This window comes from Trachemys scripta, chromosome 9 (assembly GCF_013100865.1).
Source record: "Trachemys scripta elegans isolate TJP31775 chromosome 9, CAS_Tse_1.0, whole genome shotgun sequence".
In the NCBI taxonomy this organism is placed as follows: domain Eukaryota; kingdom Metazoa; phylum Chordata; order Testudines; family Emydidae; genus Trachemys; species Trachemys scripta.
In genome coordinates, this window is record NC_048306.1 from 47304994 (window position 1) to 47324233 (window position 19240).

General features: G+C 46.7%; 1 protein-coding gene across 13 annotated transcripts in view; it reads right to left on the minus strand.

Annotated features, from left to right (window-relative positions):
* The window catches only part of KIF1A (kinesin family member 1A), a 188133-nt gene that overhangs the window by 122133 nt on the left and 46760 nt on the right, over positions 1–19240 (minus strand). The window lies entirely within an intron of this gene.

The window sequence follows — 19240 nt, forward strand, 5'->3', positions numbered from 1 at the left end:
CAAGGATGGAACTCACAACCCTGGGTTTAGCAGGCTAATGCTCAAACCACTGAGCTATCCCTCCCGCCCTGAGTTGATGGTCTCAGTCCAGTTCTCAGTGTCCACATAACAAAACCGCCACCAAATCCCTTTTTGGCACTCTTAGCAGAGGGGCCAGGCACTGAACAGGCATGGAAACTGGACCACCGTTCCCCCTACAGATGGTCCCTACTAGCGAGGAGTGAGATGCAGGGGAAAGGCAGACAAATAGACAGTCCAATCTTCATCTGACTAGACTATGTTACAGGCTTACCTCTTTGCCGAGGGAAGCACTCAGAAGGGAGGTGGGTAGGCTGCTGAGTCGGAAGGAGAAAGCCTAGGTGTTCTTGGCTGGCTAGTTTGTTTCAAGTGCAATAGGATGGGGGGGGAGCAGGGATTTATTTTGATAGTAGGGAAATAATTGGGTAATCGTATATAATCAAATAATGGGGCATCATTTCAACCAGGAGTCCTGCTCAGGACAAGGTTTATTAATCAGTAATGGCTTCACTTAGCGAAGGCTTAGATGGTGGTATCTGCAGCTCCAGCAGGTATGGGATATTTCCCTGAAGCTGTGACTGATGGGAGGGGGTGGGGACTGGCTAGAGCCAGACCTCGGTAAGCAGTCTGATGCAATTCCCGTGCAGGATGTCCACACCCCTGCCAGTTGGACGGGGAAAGTGCTGGCATATACCGGGCTGCAGATGCATGGAAATACAAATACTGCCTCCTGCTGTGATTCTCCAACATGCAGCCGAGAAACGCCATGAAGAGCCCATGTAGCCTGGGGCCCTCCAAATACGCCCAGAACCCCTCATTCATCTCATACTGCACAAAGGCCTGTGGATCACAGCAGCCACCTGGCTGACTAGAACTGCCTCCAGAGTCCATAACCACTGCTTGTGAGCTGGCCGGAGCTGGGGCTGCAGAGCAATGCAAACATCAGCTGAGCCACTGGTGCTGGGCATGCTGCTGCAGAGCACTCCCTCCTCTGACCCATGCGCCTGCCAGCCAATGGAGCAAGAAAACAATCCCGTCACTTTTGGGTGGGTGGAGCACTATGGTCCCAGCAGCATAGAGAAGTATAAAGGACACTGGTGTGATCTGGGCTCCTCAGAGCCTAGAGTGAGAGCATAGGAGCCCACCTTTAACCCTTTGCCATCAGCCGCTGCACACTGAGCTTTGAGGCTGCCCTGCTGGAACCTCCGAGGCACCAATGAGAATACAGGTCCCTGCTCTCAGCCTGGGGAGGAGCTGTTCACCCCAGACCTGGATGTGACCCCCAAGCTGTTAAACATCATTAACAGATAGAAAAGGCAGGATGGGGGAACACATCCATTCCCAGGGACAGCCATAGAGCCAGCTCTGCTGAGTCAACCATCTGCCAGGGACAGTAAATCACATACTATCCTCGTTGTAAACCAGCCACCCTTCCCTACACGCCATGCAGTGGCCATGACTCATCACCTTCTCAGCCATGCTGCCCGGTTCTGGCTTCCTACAGCTCAGTAACCTGCCTTACCCATTGTGTGTGTTGCCAGTGCTATGATCACTCCGGCACATCACTTCAATGCAGCCAGCAGGCCTAGCAGGGCGTCCCAGCCCCAGCAGCCGTAGGGGTGTCACAGGCCCAAGGACTCCCTCCCCCAGGGGGTCCCACGGGGAGGCAAATTAGCACTGTATGTTTCTAACACGGTTGCAAGCATCGCAAGGCATTTCGGGGAAGGGTCAAAGGTGTGTGAGTGTAAAGTGGAAGATTCCTTTACAGGTTGCAAAAGGCCAAAGGGGGAGGGAGGAAGAGAACAGAGAACAGGTTAACTTGACACTTCAGCTAGCTCCGTCTGAAGATAAGATGCTGACCCTGGTCCAAGGTCATGGGCTCGACGAGAAATCTGCAGCTGACCAGCCATGAGAAGAGGAGAACTAAGTTGAGCAAGGCTGCAGAGATTGCAGTGAGAACAGTGAGAGCGAATGAGATGGCAAAGGCCAACTGGGGGGAAAACAAAGTCTCTGGAGCTGGCGTGTTTTGGGAAAGCCATGGAGGCCACAGTGAGCCAGTTTGGCTGGTACAAAGAGCACCAGGAACAGAGGGCCCTAAACAAAAACACCCCCAAAAGAACCCAGGACTAAAAACCCTCCCAAGTGCCAAAGCAAGTCAGAGATCACAGCGGACCCTGGATGACCCATGCACGGGACAAGAACTCCCATCCCCCCGCCCACTTCTTCTTACGTTACACCCAGGCTTGGCCAGCCTCATTTCGTGCGTGAGTATGAAAGTGGGTTAGGGCTGGGGTACTAACGCTTTCTTGCTTCCTTTGAGTGATGTGGGAGCAGTCCCAACACTCACCGCTGTTATTTTATTATTTTATTAATAAAGCTTTAAAACTTAAACACTTGGTGTGCTCTGTCATCTCCTCCCCTAAAGATCCTGCGGCCTCAGCCTGATTACCTGATGCCTCAGGCAGATTGGTAACATAAATCTGTCACAGTTTTGGTGGAGAATTGCGGAGGGGGGTCCCTGCAGAGCGCACCAACTGCTTTGCCCTTGGTATTTCGTGTTTGCTCTGTCCAGCACTGTTGGTATTCCATGTTGAGGATTTTATGATTAAAGGTGTGCCCACTCTCAGCCTTAGTAGGTCTGAGAACCGGAGAGAGGTTTAGCCTTCCTCTCTCCACCTCGGTTGGCGGGGGTAGGGTGCAGGTGGATATACCCCCGGGTTGTACAAGTCCCGGGTAATGGGAGGAGGACTCAGGCAGTCTCGCTCCACGCATATAATCCTCAGTGCATACATCCTCAGCCGTAGCATGCCTGAGTTAAAGAGGAGAACATAGGGTGTCTCGCTCTGCCCAGGAAGGGTTTTTGGTGTATGGACCCTCAGTGGTATTGGACCGAGTAATACGGAGGGAGGCTCAGCATCTCTCCCTCGGGCCCAGGGGGCGTAAACATTGTAAGCCCTGGTGCTGGTCAGTGTGGGCAGAGTGAAATCTCAAGTAATTAAAAACACCTTAAAAGTGGTACTAATGGCTTGTGATAACGTGTTCAGGAAACAGAAGGGTACAGCTGCGAACTCGGGAGTCCCGCAGTCATAGGCGATGGCATCAACGATGGGTTCAAGGCTGGACGTACAGGCATTATGGAGCACGGATACGGTAGTCCGGCTGCCTGGCCCGCTGGTGTCACGGGAGGCAGGTGGACCTGATGCCCGAGCCATGGGGGAGACAGCAAAGAGGGACAGAACTCTGCTGCCTCTTTCAAAAGGGGGTGAGGACCTCTCACGGCTGGAGAGGATTCTCACCAAGGTGGGATACAGTCGCTGGGGTTCCGTGTAAAAAAAGCAAAAGGGTAAAAACCTAGGGGCCACTGTGGGAGTAATTTGAACTGCAGCAGCCATGTGGTATCAAATGTTGTCGGGACAGAAAGAGGAGTTGGGGAGAAGGAAGGAGGTGTGTACTCGACAGCTGGTGGAAATTGAGCAACTGAAAGCGCAGATTACTAACCAGGCTGCAACCTAAGCCTATGCCCAGGACAAGTTCTAGTTGTCCATGTCTAGTTGGCAGCCGATTTCAAGCGGAGTGCCCCAAGGGTTGGTCCTGGGGCCGGTTTTGTTTAATATCTTTATTAATGATCTGGAGGATGGTGTGGACTGCACTCTCAGCAAGTTTGCAGATGACACTAAACTAGGAGGCGTGGTAGATACACTAGAGGGTAGGGATCGGATACAGAGGGACCTAGACAAATTAGAGGATTGGGCCAAAAAAAAACCTGATGAGGTTCAACAAGGACAAGTGCAGAGTCCTGCACTTAGGACGGAAGAATCCCATGCACTGCTACAGACTAGGGACCGAATGGCTAGGTAGCAGTTCTGCAGAAAAGGACCTAGGGGTCACAGTGGACGAGAAGCTGGATATGAGTCAACAGTGTGCTCTTGTTGCCAAGAAGGCTAACAGCATTTTGGGCTGTATAAGTAGGGGCATTGCCAGCAGATCGAGGAACGTGATCGTTCCCCTTTATTCGACATTGGTGAGGCCTCATCTGGAATATTGTGTCCAGTTTTGGTCCCCACACTACAAGAAGGATGTGGAAAAATTGGAAAGAGTCCAGAGGAGGGCAACAAAAATGATTAGGGGTCTGGAGCACATGACTTATGAGGAGAGGCTGAGGGAACTGGGATTGTTTAGTCTCCAGAAGAGAAGAATGAGGGGGGATTTGATAGCCGCCTTCAACTACCTGAAGGGGGGTTCCAAAGAGGATGGAGCTCGGCTGTTCTCAGTGGTGGCAGATGACAGAACAAGGAGCAATGGTCTCAAGTTGCAGTGGGGGAGGTCCAGGTTGGATATCAGGAAAAACTATTTCACTAGGAGGGTGGTGAAACACTGGAATGCGTTACCTAGGGAGGTGGTGGAGTCTCCTTCCTTGGAGGTTTTTAAGGCCCGGCTTGACAAAGCCCTGGCTGGGATGATTTAGCTGGGAATTGGTCCTGCTTTGAGCAGGGGGTTGGACTAGATGACCTCTTGAGGTCCCTTCCAACTCTGATATTCTATGATTCTATGATAAGTTGCAAGCCTTGAGACAGGACTTCCAGGCAGAAAAGGCAGAACGCACCCACCTGGAAGCACTGGCTAAGCAAATACCAGTCCTTCAGGGACTAGTCAAAGACTTGACTATTCGTGCTCAGCACACGCCACGAAGGCAGTGTGCTCGCCATGAAAAGGAAATTGAACAGTTAAAATGTCAACTGGCCATGCATTCGGTCCAGGTGGCGAGCCTCACAGGGAATGATTCGGGTGAACCTTGTGAGGATCCTCGATATTGGGCGGAACCTTGTTGCACCCCTATAGCGGCCCTCATTAAGACCGAGAGGTCCAGCGGGTGAAGGGGGAGAAGATCATATGTATGGCACCCCCAACTACGAGGAGAGCACCTCGTGGGGTGATTATGAAGAGGAAAGGGACCAGGAGAGATAGGAGCTAGTTAAGGAGCCCACCCTCCTTGCTAAATTGGTAGTGGAACAAAGCCTGTGCCCATGGAAAGGGACGGTTCAATGAGAAAAACAGGATCGGGCCCAGATAAGCAGGCAGGCAACAAATAAAGAAATTGGAAAACAGGTTGGAAGACTTGAGGGCATAGTGGCAGGAGTAAGGAAAGGAGTGCGTACAGATATGGGGAATTTAAATCCCTGAAATAGTACTTGGAATACTAAAATCCAAGTTGATTACAATCTCATTTTGGAAGATAAGCAAGTGATTTAAGGACAGAGAGTGAAAAGTTAACTCTGCAGAGGCTGGAGGGAATTAAACAGTTAAATGTTGTAAAAGTGTTAGAGAAAAAGAGAATTCTTGGTTTCTTTGCAGCTATTCTGGAGGCAAATGGGCCCTTTTCCAAAGGAATGTCTGTAAATAATCCAGGCGAAAAAGCTATCTAATGGAAATCATTTGACTATGGACAATTTAGTACTCAAATTTGCTAAAAGAACATAAGGGGGTTCTATTGGAACTTAACTGCCCAAAATGTATAAAGGGGACGTAATCTATATACATCTATGTAAAAACAAAGCAATGTAAAAGGAATGTGCATTTCCCCCAGTATATGTGCGGTGTATATTATAAAAAAGGTAAAAAAATGCAAACCTACCAGGATACTTAATTAAAATCCTATAAGGGCTCCAAAGGAAGCCACAAAAGGTTGTGTTTTCCTTTTTAAATCACTGTGTGTTTTAAAAGCAAAAGTTAAAAGTAATCAGAACTCTGGTGAAAATTGATTGCGTCCCTTTTAAGACAGTGTCACAGAGCTGCTAATGGCTTTGAATCCAAAAGCAATCCAGAAAGTGTTTGTGTTAATGCAAATTACCTAACTAATAAAGATAGAAGCCATTAATACCTGGCCTGCCTATAAAACAAACACCAAAAAATATGGGGGTAATTCCTCTGTTTTGCCTGCAATCAGCAAGGGTATTTATATATAAAAAAATATTTTAAGCAAAAATCTGCCACCCCGCAAAGGGGTAGAAACATGGGAATGCTGGTTGAAGAAGTGCGTGTTACAGATAGCTCCAAAGTCAGTGTGGTCTGTGGCCATCCTGATCTCTCTGGGAAGTGAGCTTCGTAGCCACATGGAGATTCCTGGCCTGCCCCCGAGCATGGGGTTTCTCTCTGGAGGCTGGCAGGGCTATTGGCTGGGCAGAGTGAGGCTGTCATGGAGGGCCATCATTACACAGGGTGGGGTAGTCCCTCGAGCTACTTGGCCCCGGGCCATGGAGGGCTCTCAAGAGGAGTTTGACCTGCTATTCAGTGGCAAACCACTGCAGAGAGTATGGTGGAGCCCTGGAGCAAAGCCTGCGTCACTGAGCACACACTCAGCTGTGTTCCCAACCAGCTGCAGTTATTCTGAGGTCAGCGGTTGCACACCTAGGCATGGAGGACCCCAGTCACCAGGCTCAGAGGGGGTGACTGCATGGATCACCAAGGCCAGTTCTGCATCTGGCAAGAGGAGGAAGCAGAAGTCTCCCTGCCAGCTGCAGCTAGGGTAGGCTGGATTTTGCCACTGGGGCTGTTGGGGTACCCAGAAGCAAAGAGGAATCCAGGTGAATACCCAAGCCACAGAATGACTTAGTGGTTATGCGGGGGGAGGGGGAATATTAAAAGTGCTCCTCCCTCAGTCAGTGTCTGATCAGGAGCGGATGCCCTGCTGGCAGTTTAGTCCACACTGACTCTCACTCTCCCCTAGGGGCTACCTAGAGAGACTGAACCAGGCAGGGGAGAGGATGGATTGCCATGGGACTCCACAGCTGAGCTCTCCGACTGCCACTGCTAGCAGGGCCCAGTGAGATTAACACATTGTGTTGAACTGCAGGAAAAACAGGAATCTACCTTCCCCTCCCCTGAGCCGAAAAGGACTTTTCCACAGAAATCAGAGAATGCATCATTTCTTTTTCCATCGCGCCCCTCACCCCCCCCCACACACACACACACAAATGTCTATTAGATCTTAAGAATCACATGAGCTTGGAGAGACAAGTCAGCAGCTAGCACGTGCCGAACGACCACAAGATCAGTTACTTGGCAAGTTTAGGCAACTTTCAAATGTCCTCCCAGAAGAAGCCGCCAGCGCAGAGTAGGAGATACAGGCAGCTCACGCACCAAGCAGATCAGAGGGGTTCAGCTGGCTTAATTGTGTTACACAGGGTTGGCTCATCAGATCACAGAGCAAAAGGATAGCGAGGAGAAGGAGGGTACACACACTACACAAAGAGGCGCACAGGAAAGCGGTGACAATGGCCCTGATACAGACAGGGAGGAATGGGAAATGAAGAGAAGGCTGGATTGTGCCCATGGCAGCGCCAGGAGCATTGCAGGGGGAGCACGGGTGCCGTGCCGGAGTCCCAGGGAGTCCGTTCTAGCCAGAGCATAGACCCAGCAGCTGCCCCAGATTGGTGCAGAGGCGGGAAGAGGGACACCTCTGCACAGTCACCTTGATCCAGTTCATCCAGCCTGCACCCCACAAGCAACAGGCTTGTGTTCCAGACACACTGCAGCTTGCTCCCTGACCAGGGCACCTCCTCGCACCCTGCTCCCCACTTCTTGAGCTCCAGCAACAACCTGGTCCATGGCAAACCAGCACAATGGTGACACCACACTGAAAACCCACTGGCTAATGCCAACAGTGTATGTGTCCTTCAACCATTCACCATCGCCCTTGGGCTCCAATAATCACTGAGATCATTCCAAAAACACAAAGCTCTTCAGTTTGGATGGCCATGTCCCCTGCACAGAGAAGCCAGGCAGCTGGCAGCACATCCTGTGCTGCGTACATTCTTGATCTTGTGCCTCACCTCTGGCCTGGTCTGTAGCAGTGAAATCATACAGCACACAATTGGTCTGATCTGGAGACGCACTCAATGCCCAGGACTCCCACTGACTTCACACATTAACCAAGGCAAGTGTCATTTCAAGCCCTGTTCTGGGATGTGTATCTGACACCAAGCAGGGGTTGTGCGTGTTGAGTGCTTCCAGGATCAGACTTTACTCTGGGATTTTCAAAGAAGATTTTCACAGGGAGTCAGGTGACCAATTCCCATGGATCCGCACACCTAATTACCTTAGGCTCCTTTGTAAATCAAGCCTGATGTCTACAGGCTGGCAATGCTACTATTACTTATCCAGGTGTTAGAATCATAGAAGATTAGGGTTGGAAGAGACCTCAGGAGGCCATCTAGTCCAACCCCCTGCTCAAAGCAGGACCAACGCCAACTAAATCATCCCAGCCAAGGCTTTGTCAAGCCGGACCCTAAAACCTTTAAAGATGGAGATTCTATCACTTTCCTAGGTAACTCATTCCAGTGCTTCACAACCCTCCTAGTGAAATAGTTTTTCCTAATATCCAACCTAGATCTAACCCACTGCAACTTGAGACCATCGCTTCTTGTTCTGTCATCTGCCACCACTGGGAACAGACTAGCTCCATCCTCTTTGGAACCCCCCGCCCCCTTCAGATAGTTGAAGGCTGCTATCAAATCCCCCCTCACTCTTCTCTTCTGCAGACTAAATAAGCCCAGTTCCCTCAGCCACCCCTCGTAAGTCATGTGCCCCAGCCCCGTAATCATTTTCGTTGCCCTCCGCTGGACTCTCGCCAATTTGTTCACATCCTTTCTGTAGTGGGGGGCCCAAAACTGGATGCAAAACTGGACTCCAGATGTGGCCTCACCAGTGCCCAATAGAGGGGAATAATCACTTCCCTCTATCTGCTGGCAATGCTCGTACTAATGCAGCCCAACATGCCGTTAGCCTTCTTGGCAACAAGGGCACACTGTTGACTCATCTCCAGCTTCTCGTCCACTGTAATCCCCAGGTCCTTTTCTGCAGAACTACCGCTTAGCCAGTCAGTCCCCAGCCTGTAGCAGTGCCTGGGATTCTTCCGTCCTAAGTGCAGGACTCTGCACTTGTCCTTGTTCAACCTCATCAGATTTCTTTAGACCAATCCTCCAATTTGTTTAGTTCACTCTGGACCCTATCCCTACCCTCCAGCGTATCTACTTCTCCCCGCAGCTTAGTGTCATCCGCAAACTTGCTGAGGGTGCAATCCATCCCATCATCCAGATCATTAACGAAGATGTTGAACAAAACCAGCCCCAGGACAGACCCGTGGGGCACTCTGCTTGATATTCCAATCCACCTTCCAATGACTTCATAAATATCTTCAATTCAACAGGTTAATCAATATTTGGAAGATTTTCCTGCCATGCTGTATTAGGATAGGAACATCACCAGACAAACATTTAAATTGTTTTATTTAACTAAAACAACAATGTTATGTATTCTGGATTTTTTTCTTCAATAGCAAACATAATATTTTAACAAAACAAGCGTATGATTTTTTGAATTCAGTTAAACATTCACGTTTTTTTTAATCAAGTTTGTTCTTATTAAAATTGTTTTTAACTAAAATAGTTAAACAACATTTAAAAAAAAATTAAATCGACTATGTCAGCCAGCTCAACATGAGAAACTTAAAATATTGGCTTCTGTAGCTAACTAAGTCGTCTTCATCTTCATTTTCCTGTTTGTTCATAATCTGGAAAAGAAAAACTAGCTTTCCTGCTTTTTCAGGTCCCAAACAATTTCTCAATTTGAGATGAACTAGTCCAAAGGAAGAAAATATTCTTTCAGAAGAAGCTACTGCTGTTAAAAGTGAGATTATCACTTCAACAGTCTCTGAATCCAAGTGCTTAAGTGACTTTCACCAGTTCACTGGTGTGACTTTCTTCAAAACATCATCAGCAAACATATATTTCTTGAATGGTTCACCCTTAGCTCTAAAGTTTATTATAGTTGGCATTATGGAGGGATATTTGCTAGATGTCCATGTCATAGCCAACTCCTCTTGTCCAGCAGTTAAGGTTTGACCCTGGGACCGAGTATTGAGAGTATTTGCAAGAAAATGAGCTAGAGATAGTGCTTGTCCCATTTGTTTTTTAATGCTTGTAATTTAACTCTGTCATTGCATATTTCTCTTTTTAAGATATCTCACTCAATTTCTTCCAAATTTCAACAGCATCAGCAATAAAACAGCTATTTCTTTGCATTTTGTTCAAGGCTACAGAAATAGGCTTCAGAGTACTCTGCATCTGTTCAACATTTCTCTTAAGCCCAATGTTGAGAACTTTAGCTGTGACAGTGCCATTTATTTTTTCACAATTTTGTTCACAAACTGTCATCAAATTAGGCCAGTTCTTGATATAGTGCTCAAAACAATCCACTACTGAGTTCCGTCACACGTCTTGTGGGAGAGTTAGCTTCGTTCCTCCCACTTTTTTCAGAGCAGCTGCTGCAAAGTGGTTTTTACGGAAGTATTTTGCAATTTCAACAACATTAGCCTTTATTTCTGGAACACTGAAGTCTTTGGCTAAGAGGTGCATCAAATGAGCACTGCAACCGTATGTTATTAGCTTGGGACTCTCTTCACTCTCTTCTAAATTTCTTCTCATCTTGAATACACTTGCAGCATTGTCTGTGACCAAGCTGCATATTAGACATTTTAATTTTTTTTCAGTTTGTGACAGCTTTTACTGCTACTTCTTGTAAGTATTCTGCTGCCTGTGCAGTTCCTGATGTATCAATTGTTTCTGTAAGGAAGACATTCCCTTCTTCTGTTGTCCCACAAGCAAGTACAACAGGATCATTGTGGACATTGCTCCACCAATCAAGACTCAGGTTAACAATTTCACTCTCTAAACCTTTTGCACACTGCTCAATTTCTCTTTCATACACTTTATCCAGCAATTTGCCTGCGACATCTGCTCTGTTGGATGGACTATATCCTGGTCATAATGACCAAACCATGTTAATGAAGTGTAGGTTCTCAATCATATGGAAAGGAGAGTTTGTTGCATAAACAAACTGGGCAAGTTTTTCATCAATTACCTCTTTTTGTAATCTGCTGGTTCTTATCACAAACTTATCTATGGTTCTTTCTGGATGATAGAGATTTTTTTTTCTTTTTGCTATAGGTGATATACTGTGATTATGTGCCATACATGATGTGACTGAAACACTGTCATTGGCAGATAACTCTGAAACTATAGAAAATGGTGGTGATCTTGAAGGTGGATAGTCTTCAGAATCCTGTATGTTGAGGATGGATTCTCCTAAATAAAATAAGTCAATGCAGTTAATTATTATTACCAAACTGCTCATTTAGTATTACTCTTTGCATTCACTGACACTCAGTACTACTTTAAAGGTGAAATTGTAAAAGAAAGATCTGCCTATTTCAGCTATTTATTTTTTTATCACAACTGCATCTAAAATGTTAGTACCATAGAGTAACAACTATATTTTTTGCTCAAACATGAGAATGCAAGAATAGTCCAGAACAAAGACAGGCAGTCCTTAAGAAAGAAGTATGAAATAAAAAAGTTGACCAACCTGAAGATCCTGCGTGTTCAGACGTGTTGCTTTCATCATCTTCAACACAGCTTCCTCCTGAGAAGGAATACTTCTCATGATGTTGTTTCTTTCGGGCAACCAGGCCTTGCATTTCTTTGTTGCACTGTTTGCATTTTGCACGCATGCCTGTCTTACCCACAGGTAGAGGAACTTCATTAAAATATTCCCAAACTGGATCTCTTTTACGGCCTGCTGCCATTATAGGTTTTCCCTTCTAGTGAAAGAATGGTATGATAGATCTCAAATCAATGAAGGCTACACTCAGAAAGACCTCAAGACTTCTGGAATATGCTGCTCAAACAGTTTCAATTTGGTTTCTACTGCCTGTCCCTCCCTTCTCACATTTATCTCCAGATTTCTCATTATCCAGATCTATTCCGCCCAAACAATCTTCTACTCATTGAACTTTTTGAAACTTTGCACTTTTAGAGAGAGGTAAGGGATTGACTCTGTGTACACAAATTTGCAGAGTGACAATAGGGCTGAGGTCTGTTATTTCTCACCTCTATATATTATTTATTTATTTATTTTAAAACATTTTTGCTGTTGACAAGCATGTTATCTCTGGAGACACAAATCCACAGTTTGAGAACTGCAAAACTAAGCATCTCTGATGATATCTTCTAGATCAGTGGTTCTTAACCTGGGGTGCACGCACCCCTTGGGGGTGTGAGATGCCCATTCTGGGGATGCAAGACATGCCAGATTTTTTTAGAAGGTAAATCATCAAAAACACAAATTAAGCACAGGCACATAAGTACAACTACTTCATTTCATCAAACCTATGTATTTATTAACATTACACATTTTTTTACGATTACTTCGTTAAATTTTAACTGTGAAATTAAAATAAATATATAATTCTCTCTCTTTAATTCTATAGTTATGATATATCTAGGTTTAAAGAACTGACCTACTTCAACCATTTTTGATAAGGGGTGCGAGAACATATTTTTGAGAACCAATGCTGCCAGCAACAAGGACACTCTGAAGACTCACAGAGGAGACTGGCCCAGGTTTCAAGGGTGAAACCTATGTACTATGAACTGCAATATCCAGTGGGGTGAGGAAAAAGTCCAGTTAAGTCAACGGAAAGGCTCCCATTGACTCCAATGGCTTTGGATCAAGTCCCTATTGCCTATGTCTATGAATGACCCTTCTCTGAAATCTGCCCTCTCTCTAGCCATTCTGTCCCTAAAGCAGCAACAGACTGAATCCCCAGGCCAGAGTTTCATATGACTCCTTTAACCTCCTTGCTGCCTGAGCCAGGATTCACCTTAGGCTTACCAACTTCATCAGCTTTACCAGTGGGAGTCACAGATCCACTAGCACCAGTGGCATACACAGTCTAAAAGGGGCAGAGAGAGAGAGGATATCCATGAAGACAGAGCTATGGAAACAGATGAGCCTACAGGATTCATAAAAGGGGAGCACAGAGTTAGAAAAAACCCTCCAATTTATTATGTCCCCAGAAATGTCATCCAAGAGTCTCAGCTGTGCTGCCGTAAGATTTAAGCAGCAGGAGATAGCAGATTTGATGCATGCAGCTACTAATTACCAACAATTCTGTGCTGCATGCAGATAATGCCCAGCACAGACTCCTGCCAGGCTCTTTCCAGCCAGACCAGTGAGTAAGCAATAGAGACCAGCGGGGGAGGAGCATCCCCTTCCCTTTGGTAGCACCCCTTCCAGTCCTTCTTCAGAGATCAGTCCCCACAGGGGCTCTGCAGAAAGGAAGTCAGAATGCAGTATATTTCTGGCCCTCTGCTTCCCTGTCCTGCTGTGAGAAGAGGCAGTACAATGTTGGTCAAACCTGCTTCCTTGGGCTTCTAGGGGAGGGGGATTTTTCAGATGCTCAAAACCACTTCTGGTCTTGGGCTGAGGGTCCCCCAGGTTTAGGGTGACAGTATGTCCCTGAAAGCTGGAAATGTCCCTGTATCTCTGGTGGCTTTGCAAAAATTGGTCGTTTGTCCTGGCTTCTGTAACCCCCTACAGAATGGCCACCGGGTAGTGAAACTGACAGCAGGCTGACATTCACCTCAAAGACTACCTGCCAACTGACCTGGAATATGCTGCCACCCTGCCCTTCCTCCCCAAGGCCTCCAAGTGAGTCCTCAAGCCGGCCAGTCAAATCCAGATGGAGCTCAGAGGCTCCCTGTGACTCTTAGCTGTGATGCAGAAAGACAGGATACTGGGAGCCCAGCACAGAAGATATAGATGACACCTGAGCAAGCCTGCACTGGTGTCTGCCCTTCTCCTTAGCTTCCCATTGCCACTGGTCTGCACTAGGAGCCTGGCTCAGAACAGCACTTAGGCATGTGCTCAACGTTAAGCAGTTGGGTAGTCCCAATGAGACTTGAAATTAAATATCTACTTAAGGGCTTTGCTGAAACGGATGGTGTTTGCTCCAGGCATGCTTTAAGACTCTGCTGAATAAGGGTTGAAATTCATTTGCTGGCAGGAATATATTAGTGTAGTAATTAAAAAACAAGCCCTGAATTTATTTAATGTCCATTTTCCCCCCAAATGGCAAAGAGAACAAGACGTTGGGGGCGAGGACATGGAAGTTGCAGGCTTTTTCATACACCAGTGTGTGCAGGTCGGGGCGTGTTGATAGGCAGCATTACTCAATCAGCCTCTCATACATGGAGGACGGATTTGATATTAAGTAATAAACAAAAAGCTGCTCTCATAGCAAAAAGGGGTCAGAAGTAATATCTCCATAGCAACTACACATCATATATCAATCAGGCCACAAGCCAGGTTATGGGGTGAGAGGGGTCCTTCTGGGGCAATCTGGGTGCAGGCAGCTCGGTGGGTGGTCCAGGTGTGGAGGAGATCTAGATGCACAGGGGCCTCTTGGGGGGGTTCCAGGTGCAGAAGGAATGGGACTCTGCAGGTGAGTCCACATGAAGATGGTTGGGGCTCAGCAGGGGGGCCTCCGGTTCTGGGGGTTGGGTGGGGCTGGGTGTGAGGGGCTCAGTGGGGGGGGGGGGCCGGGGGCGGAGGGGGGGGGGTTTGGCAGGGGGGAGGGCCTGGTGGAGCTGGGTGGGGCTCATTGGGGTGCTGGAGGGGGAGAGGGGGGTGATCATCAGGGTGTGATCTAGGTGCAGGACTGGAGACCCAGATGCAGGGGAGAGGGGCTCAGTGGAGGTCTGAATGCAGGGGACTTGGCCAAGGGTTGAGTCCAGGTGCAGGGTGGCTCAGCAGGAGGGGATGCAAGGGGGCTCCAGATTCAGGGGCTGAGGCTTGGTGGAGGGATCTGGGTGTGGGGGAGGTCCAGATGCACGGAACTTGGGTGGACAGGGGAGCTGTGCGGGGAACTGTGACCTCTCCCTCTGCAGTTGAAGCTCAATAGGAGCAGGAAGGGGGGGGGAATGCAGAGCTTCCTGCAACTGGGGGAGGTTTCCGAGGGTGGGTCTGAACTGGCCCCAGCCACCTTTGCAGGGGAAAAGGAAGTCCCATCCTCCTCCTCCAAACCCAGCCCAGCTGGAACTAGCAGCTGAACCCAGCACAGGGTAGCAGTCACCAACCTGTGCGTCCACAGCCCCTCCCCCCACAGTGATTTACTTCTCTGCCGGCAGCATCGGGCACCCAAAACAACATGCCTATGCTGCTGGGGAGGGGCGTATGACCACTCTTGCAGTTTCTCTTTGCTTCCCTGTCCAAAAGTCATTTTTCTGCAGAGAAGCAAAACAATCTGCAGTGGACATGAATTCTGTGTGTGCATACAGTGGCACAGAATTCCCCCAGGAGTAATATGTGGAGCTAGTCTAAGGAAAAGCTAAAATGTGTATCCTTGGTGAAATCCAAGATATAACCCACAATGCCTGTGTGTTCATTTGGGAGGTCTAACATTCAGTCTGGGTATTTCTGTATCTCTATGTACAAACTTTAAGCATGTGCTTAGGTCCCAGTGACTTCACTAGGCCTTTTCAAGGGATACATACCTCACACATCAAAGCTGGTGTCAATTCAATGTTAAGGTTACAGGTTTAAGCTCTCCCAGGTCATGGGACTTGTTTTCAGCTGCTGTAAATCTGCACAGCTCAACTGATTTCTGGCCAGGAAATGCAAATTGTTGGGTCTTTGTAACCATCGAAACTTGCCCACATTGCACATTCACTGTAGGGCCAATTCTGCCCTCAGATACCAGAGTGACAGGTACTGCACATGAATATCTGAAGGCAGAACTGGGCCTTTTGTATATTAAAGTTCAATTTAATTCACTGTACTTAGCAATGCAAAACATCCCACATGTCCAATTGACCGTGTTTAGTTTATCCAAGTACTTCTATACCTTCAGCATGACAGTAGCTGAGTGCCTCCTGAAATGGATATGTTCAGGTTGCCATGGTAACTTTCACTTTTGCATTTTCTGGCCTTTGAATGATCACAAATGAACGGACAGCGCAGTTTGTGACAGAGTGCGAATTGCCGTGCATTTGCCAACAGGGATGAAATGATTCAGGACTCCATGATTTGGGATTAATGCATCCAGAGTCTGCAGAAAGCTGATAAATCAGAGTGCTACGCTTGACTCTGATGAACAATTGACATCATGAGAACATGTAAAATGGCTAAAGCCCAGCTAACATCAGTGACTAAGAAGGAGGGAGTGCACGGCATAGCAAAGCCTCGCCATGCTTCAGGCAACCAACAAATAAAGATCTAGGGTGAAATCCTGGCTCCACTGAAGTCAATGGAAGTTTTGCACAAATGTAGTGAACACAGAGGGTCTGCGGCAAAGTCAGGGAAAATGCCCAGACCTGGGGAGCGGTCAGGACAAATGTCACACACATAAAAACCAGAGGTCATGATGTAGCACTCAGCAAACCCAAAGGTGGCCATGGGGTGAATGAGTAGCCACAATGCAGCACAGAAGGTGCCTCGGAGGAAGCCAGCAGTCAAACAATGATTCCAGTGAGCACAATGGGCCATGAATAAACATAGGCTGGAAATCAGAAGGCAGCTCCTAACCATCAGAGTGCTGAGGTTCTGGCACTGCTTCCTGGGGAGGACGGGGGGAGGAGGGGGCAAACAAACTTATTAGTTGAAAGATGGAGCTTGGTAAAGTAATGAGGGGGATTACATGAGGAGCTGCCTGTGATAGCAGGGGCCTGGACTCAATGACCCATGAGGTCCCTTCCCCCCCTCAGTCCCTATGGTCAGCTACAGCAGCCCAGCTGACCTATGTGCTCACAGATGTTATCGCTGGGGACCTGCATGGCCAGTGAAGTTTCAACTGGATCAGGTACACAAATCAGCATAGTCCCCTCCAAAATTATTCGAACAGGCTTCAGGAAAGCTGAAGGGCCTGGAGGCAGCCTGGGACAGTGCATGGGCAAAGGCAGGTGAAGGGAAGCCAAGTGATTGCAACTCTTCTGGATTCCAGATGAGTTCTTCCAGTCTCAGATAGTGGAGCTGGTCTTAAAATGGAAAAACAGCATCACACAAAAATGGGGTGTGCAGTGTGGCTGTAGCCAGGTTGGTCCCAGGATATTAGAGAGAGAAGGTGGGTGAAGTACTCTCTTTTATTTTATCCAGTAAAAGAGTACCTCACCCACCTTGTCACACAAAAATGGTGACATTGTGAACCTGTTTCCATTTCACAGGGTTCTAAAGGCAGCAACTTCTCATTTTTTCAGACCCTTTTCACAAAATATATTTTGAATTTCAAAATTTTAAATTTTTCATTTTTTTCCTCCCTCCCTCTCTCTCTCTCTTTCTTTCTTTTTCCTCTTTGCCACTGAGCGGAGTAAAACGAATTATGTCCAGGGCTTAGGGGGGAAGAGGTTTAACCCCTTTTCTTTTTCCACTTTTTCATTTCCCTCTCTTCCTTTTTGCCATGGTGTAGCTTTTCAGAAGGCCCTCTGCTTTGGAAAGGTCACGAAGTGGCAGCTGCAAAGGTTCGTTTTCCTTTTGCTGCTCAGTAGCTTTTCCAAAGCAGAGAGCGTTCTGAAAAGTTATGCCATGGTGGAAAGGGAAAAAAGGAAAAGGGAAAAAGAAAAAACCTACCCCTCCACTAGATACCACTCATCTTGATTTCCAGGAGCAAAGACATTGTGAGAACACGTGAAATGGCCAAGGCAGTCAGTGGCAAAAGGAAACAAGGGGCAGAAAAGGGAAAAAAAGAAAATAATATGATATTTCAAAAATTTGCAATTTGACAAAAAACAATTAACACCAAACTCCCAGTCTTTATTCAGGCCTAATTTAATGGTGTCCAATTTGCAAATTAATTCCAATTCAGCAGTCTCTTGTTGGAGTCTATACGTAAAAGAATAAATGGACACAAATCAGACGTCAAGAATTATAACATTCAAAAACAGTTGGAGAACACTTCAACCTCCCTGATTACTCAATTACAGACCTAAAAGCCGCAATATTACAACAAAAAAGCTTTAAAAACAGACTCCAACGAGAGACTGCTGAATTGGAATTAATTTGCAAATTGGACACCATTAAATTAGACTTGAATAAAGACTGGGAGTGGATGGGCCATTACACAAAGTAAAACTATTTCCCCATGCTTATTCCCCCCACACACACACACACACTTCCTCATATCTCCTTGTCAATTGCTGGAAATGGGCCATTTTCATTACCACTACAAACAGTTCTTTTTCTCTCCTGCTGATAAAAGCTCACGTTAACTGATCACTCTCCTTATAGTGTGTATGGTAACACCCATTGTTTCATGTTCTCTGTTTGTGTATATATCTTCCTACTGTATTTTCCACTACATGCATCCGATGAAGTAGACTGTAGCCCACGAAAGCTTATGCTCAAATAAATTTGTTAGTCTCTAAGGTGCCACAAATACTCCTGTTCTTTTTGCGGATACAGACTAACACGGCTGCTACTCTGAAACATGTTAGCAAGGGGAAAGCCATGGCTCAGTCTGGCTTCTTTGGTGGCCTGGGATGGTGGCCTCACTGTGACTGGATTCAAGGAGACTAGTGGAAATAGCAGTGTGATGCTGTATGATTGAATATGACCATTTACATCATTGATATTACAACAAATCTTGTACACAGTATGTCATGTAAGGTGTCAGTGGAAAAGTTACAATCTGTCAAATAGGATTATCCTATTTATATGAATGTATCATCTTTGTATCTGAAGTTATGAATATTGGCTCTGCACGGGCACCTTATATATGTATTGTATTCCAACGTAACACCCACCAAACAGAATTTACGTTAGAGCCAGACAGCTATGTGCTGATGGACCATTAAAGACACTTCACTGTAACAATGGGCCATAGAAGAAACTCATCCCACCCAGTAAGCCTTTCCTGTGGACACTTCAGAAAGAATATGGGCAATGGCTACCTCTGCAAGACATCAAAGCATGTAAAGACATGTGATGTACTCATGTGACCCTGAACTCCATCTTGAGCCAGTAATTTTCCAGGCATCTGGGCTGTGGGCTTTCTTTGAGATAATGAATTTCCAGGCACATGGCAGAGTATATAAAAGACCACTGAGAGATCTCCATTTTGCCTCTTTCCTGCCCTGATTCTCTGGATTGTGGATTTACAACTAAAAGGAGCATTTTGAATTATGGACTAGATCTTCCAATCTTTTGGAAGTTACCAGAGAGACTTCACAAGACAGCAGTCTATATTATCACTGCTACAAACCTGATCTAAGGACTTTGCAATTATTTGTATGTATATGATCTATTAACCATTATTAACTCTCTTCTTTTCTTTTGTTAGTAACTAAAAACTAAAGTTGTGATAAAGGATTGGCATCAGTGTGATTACTGGGTA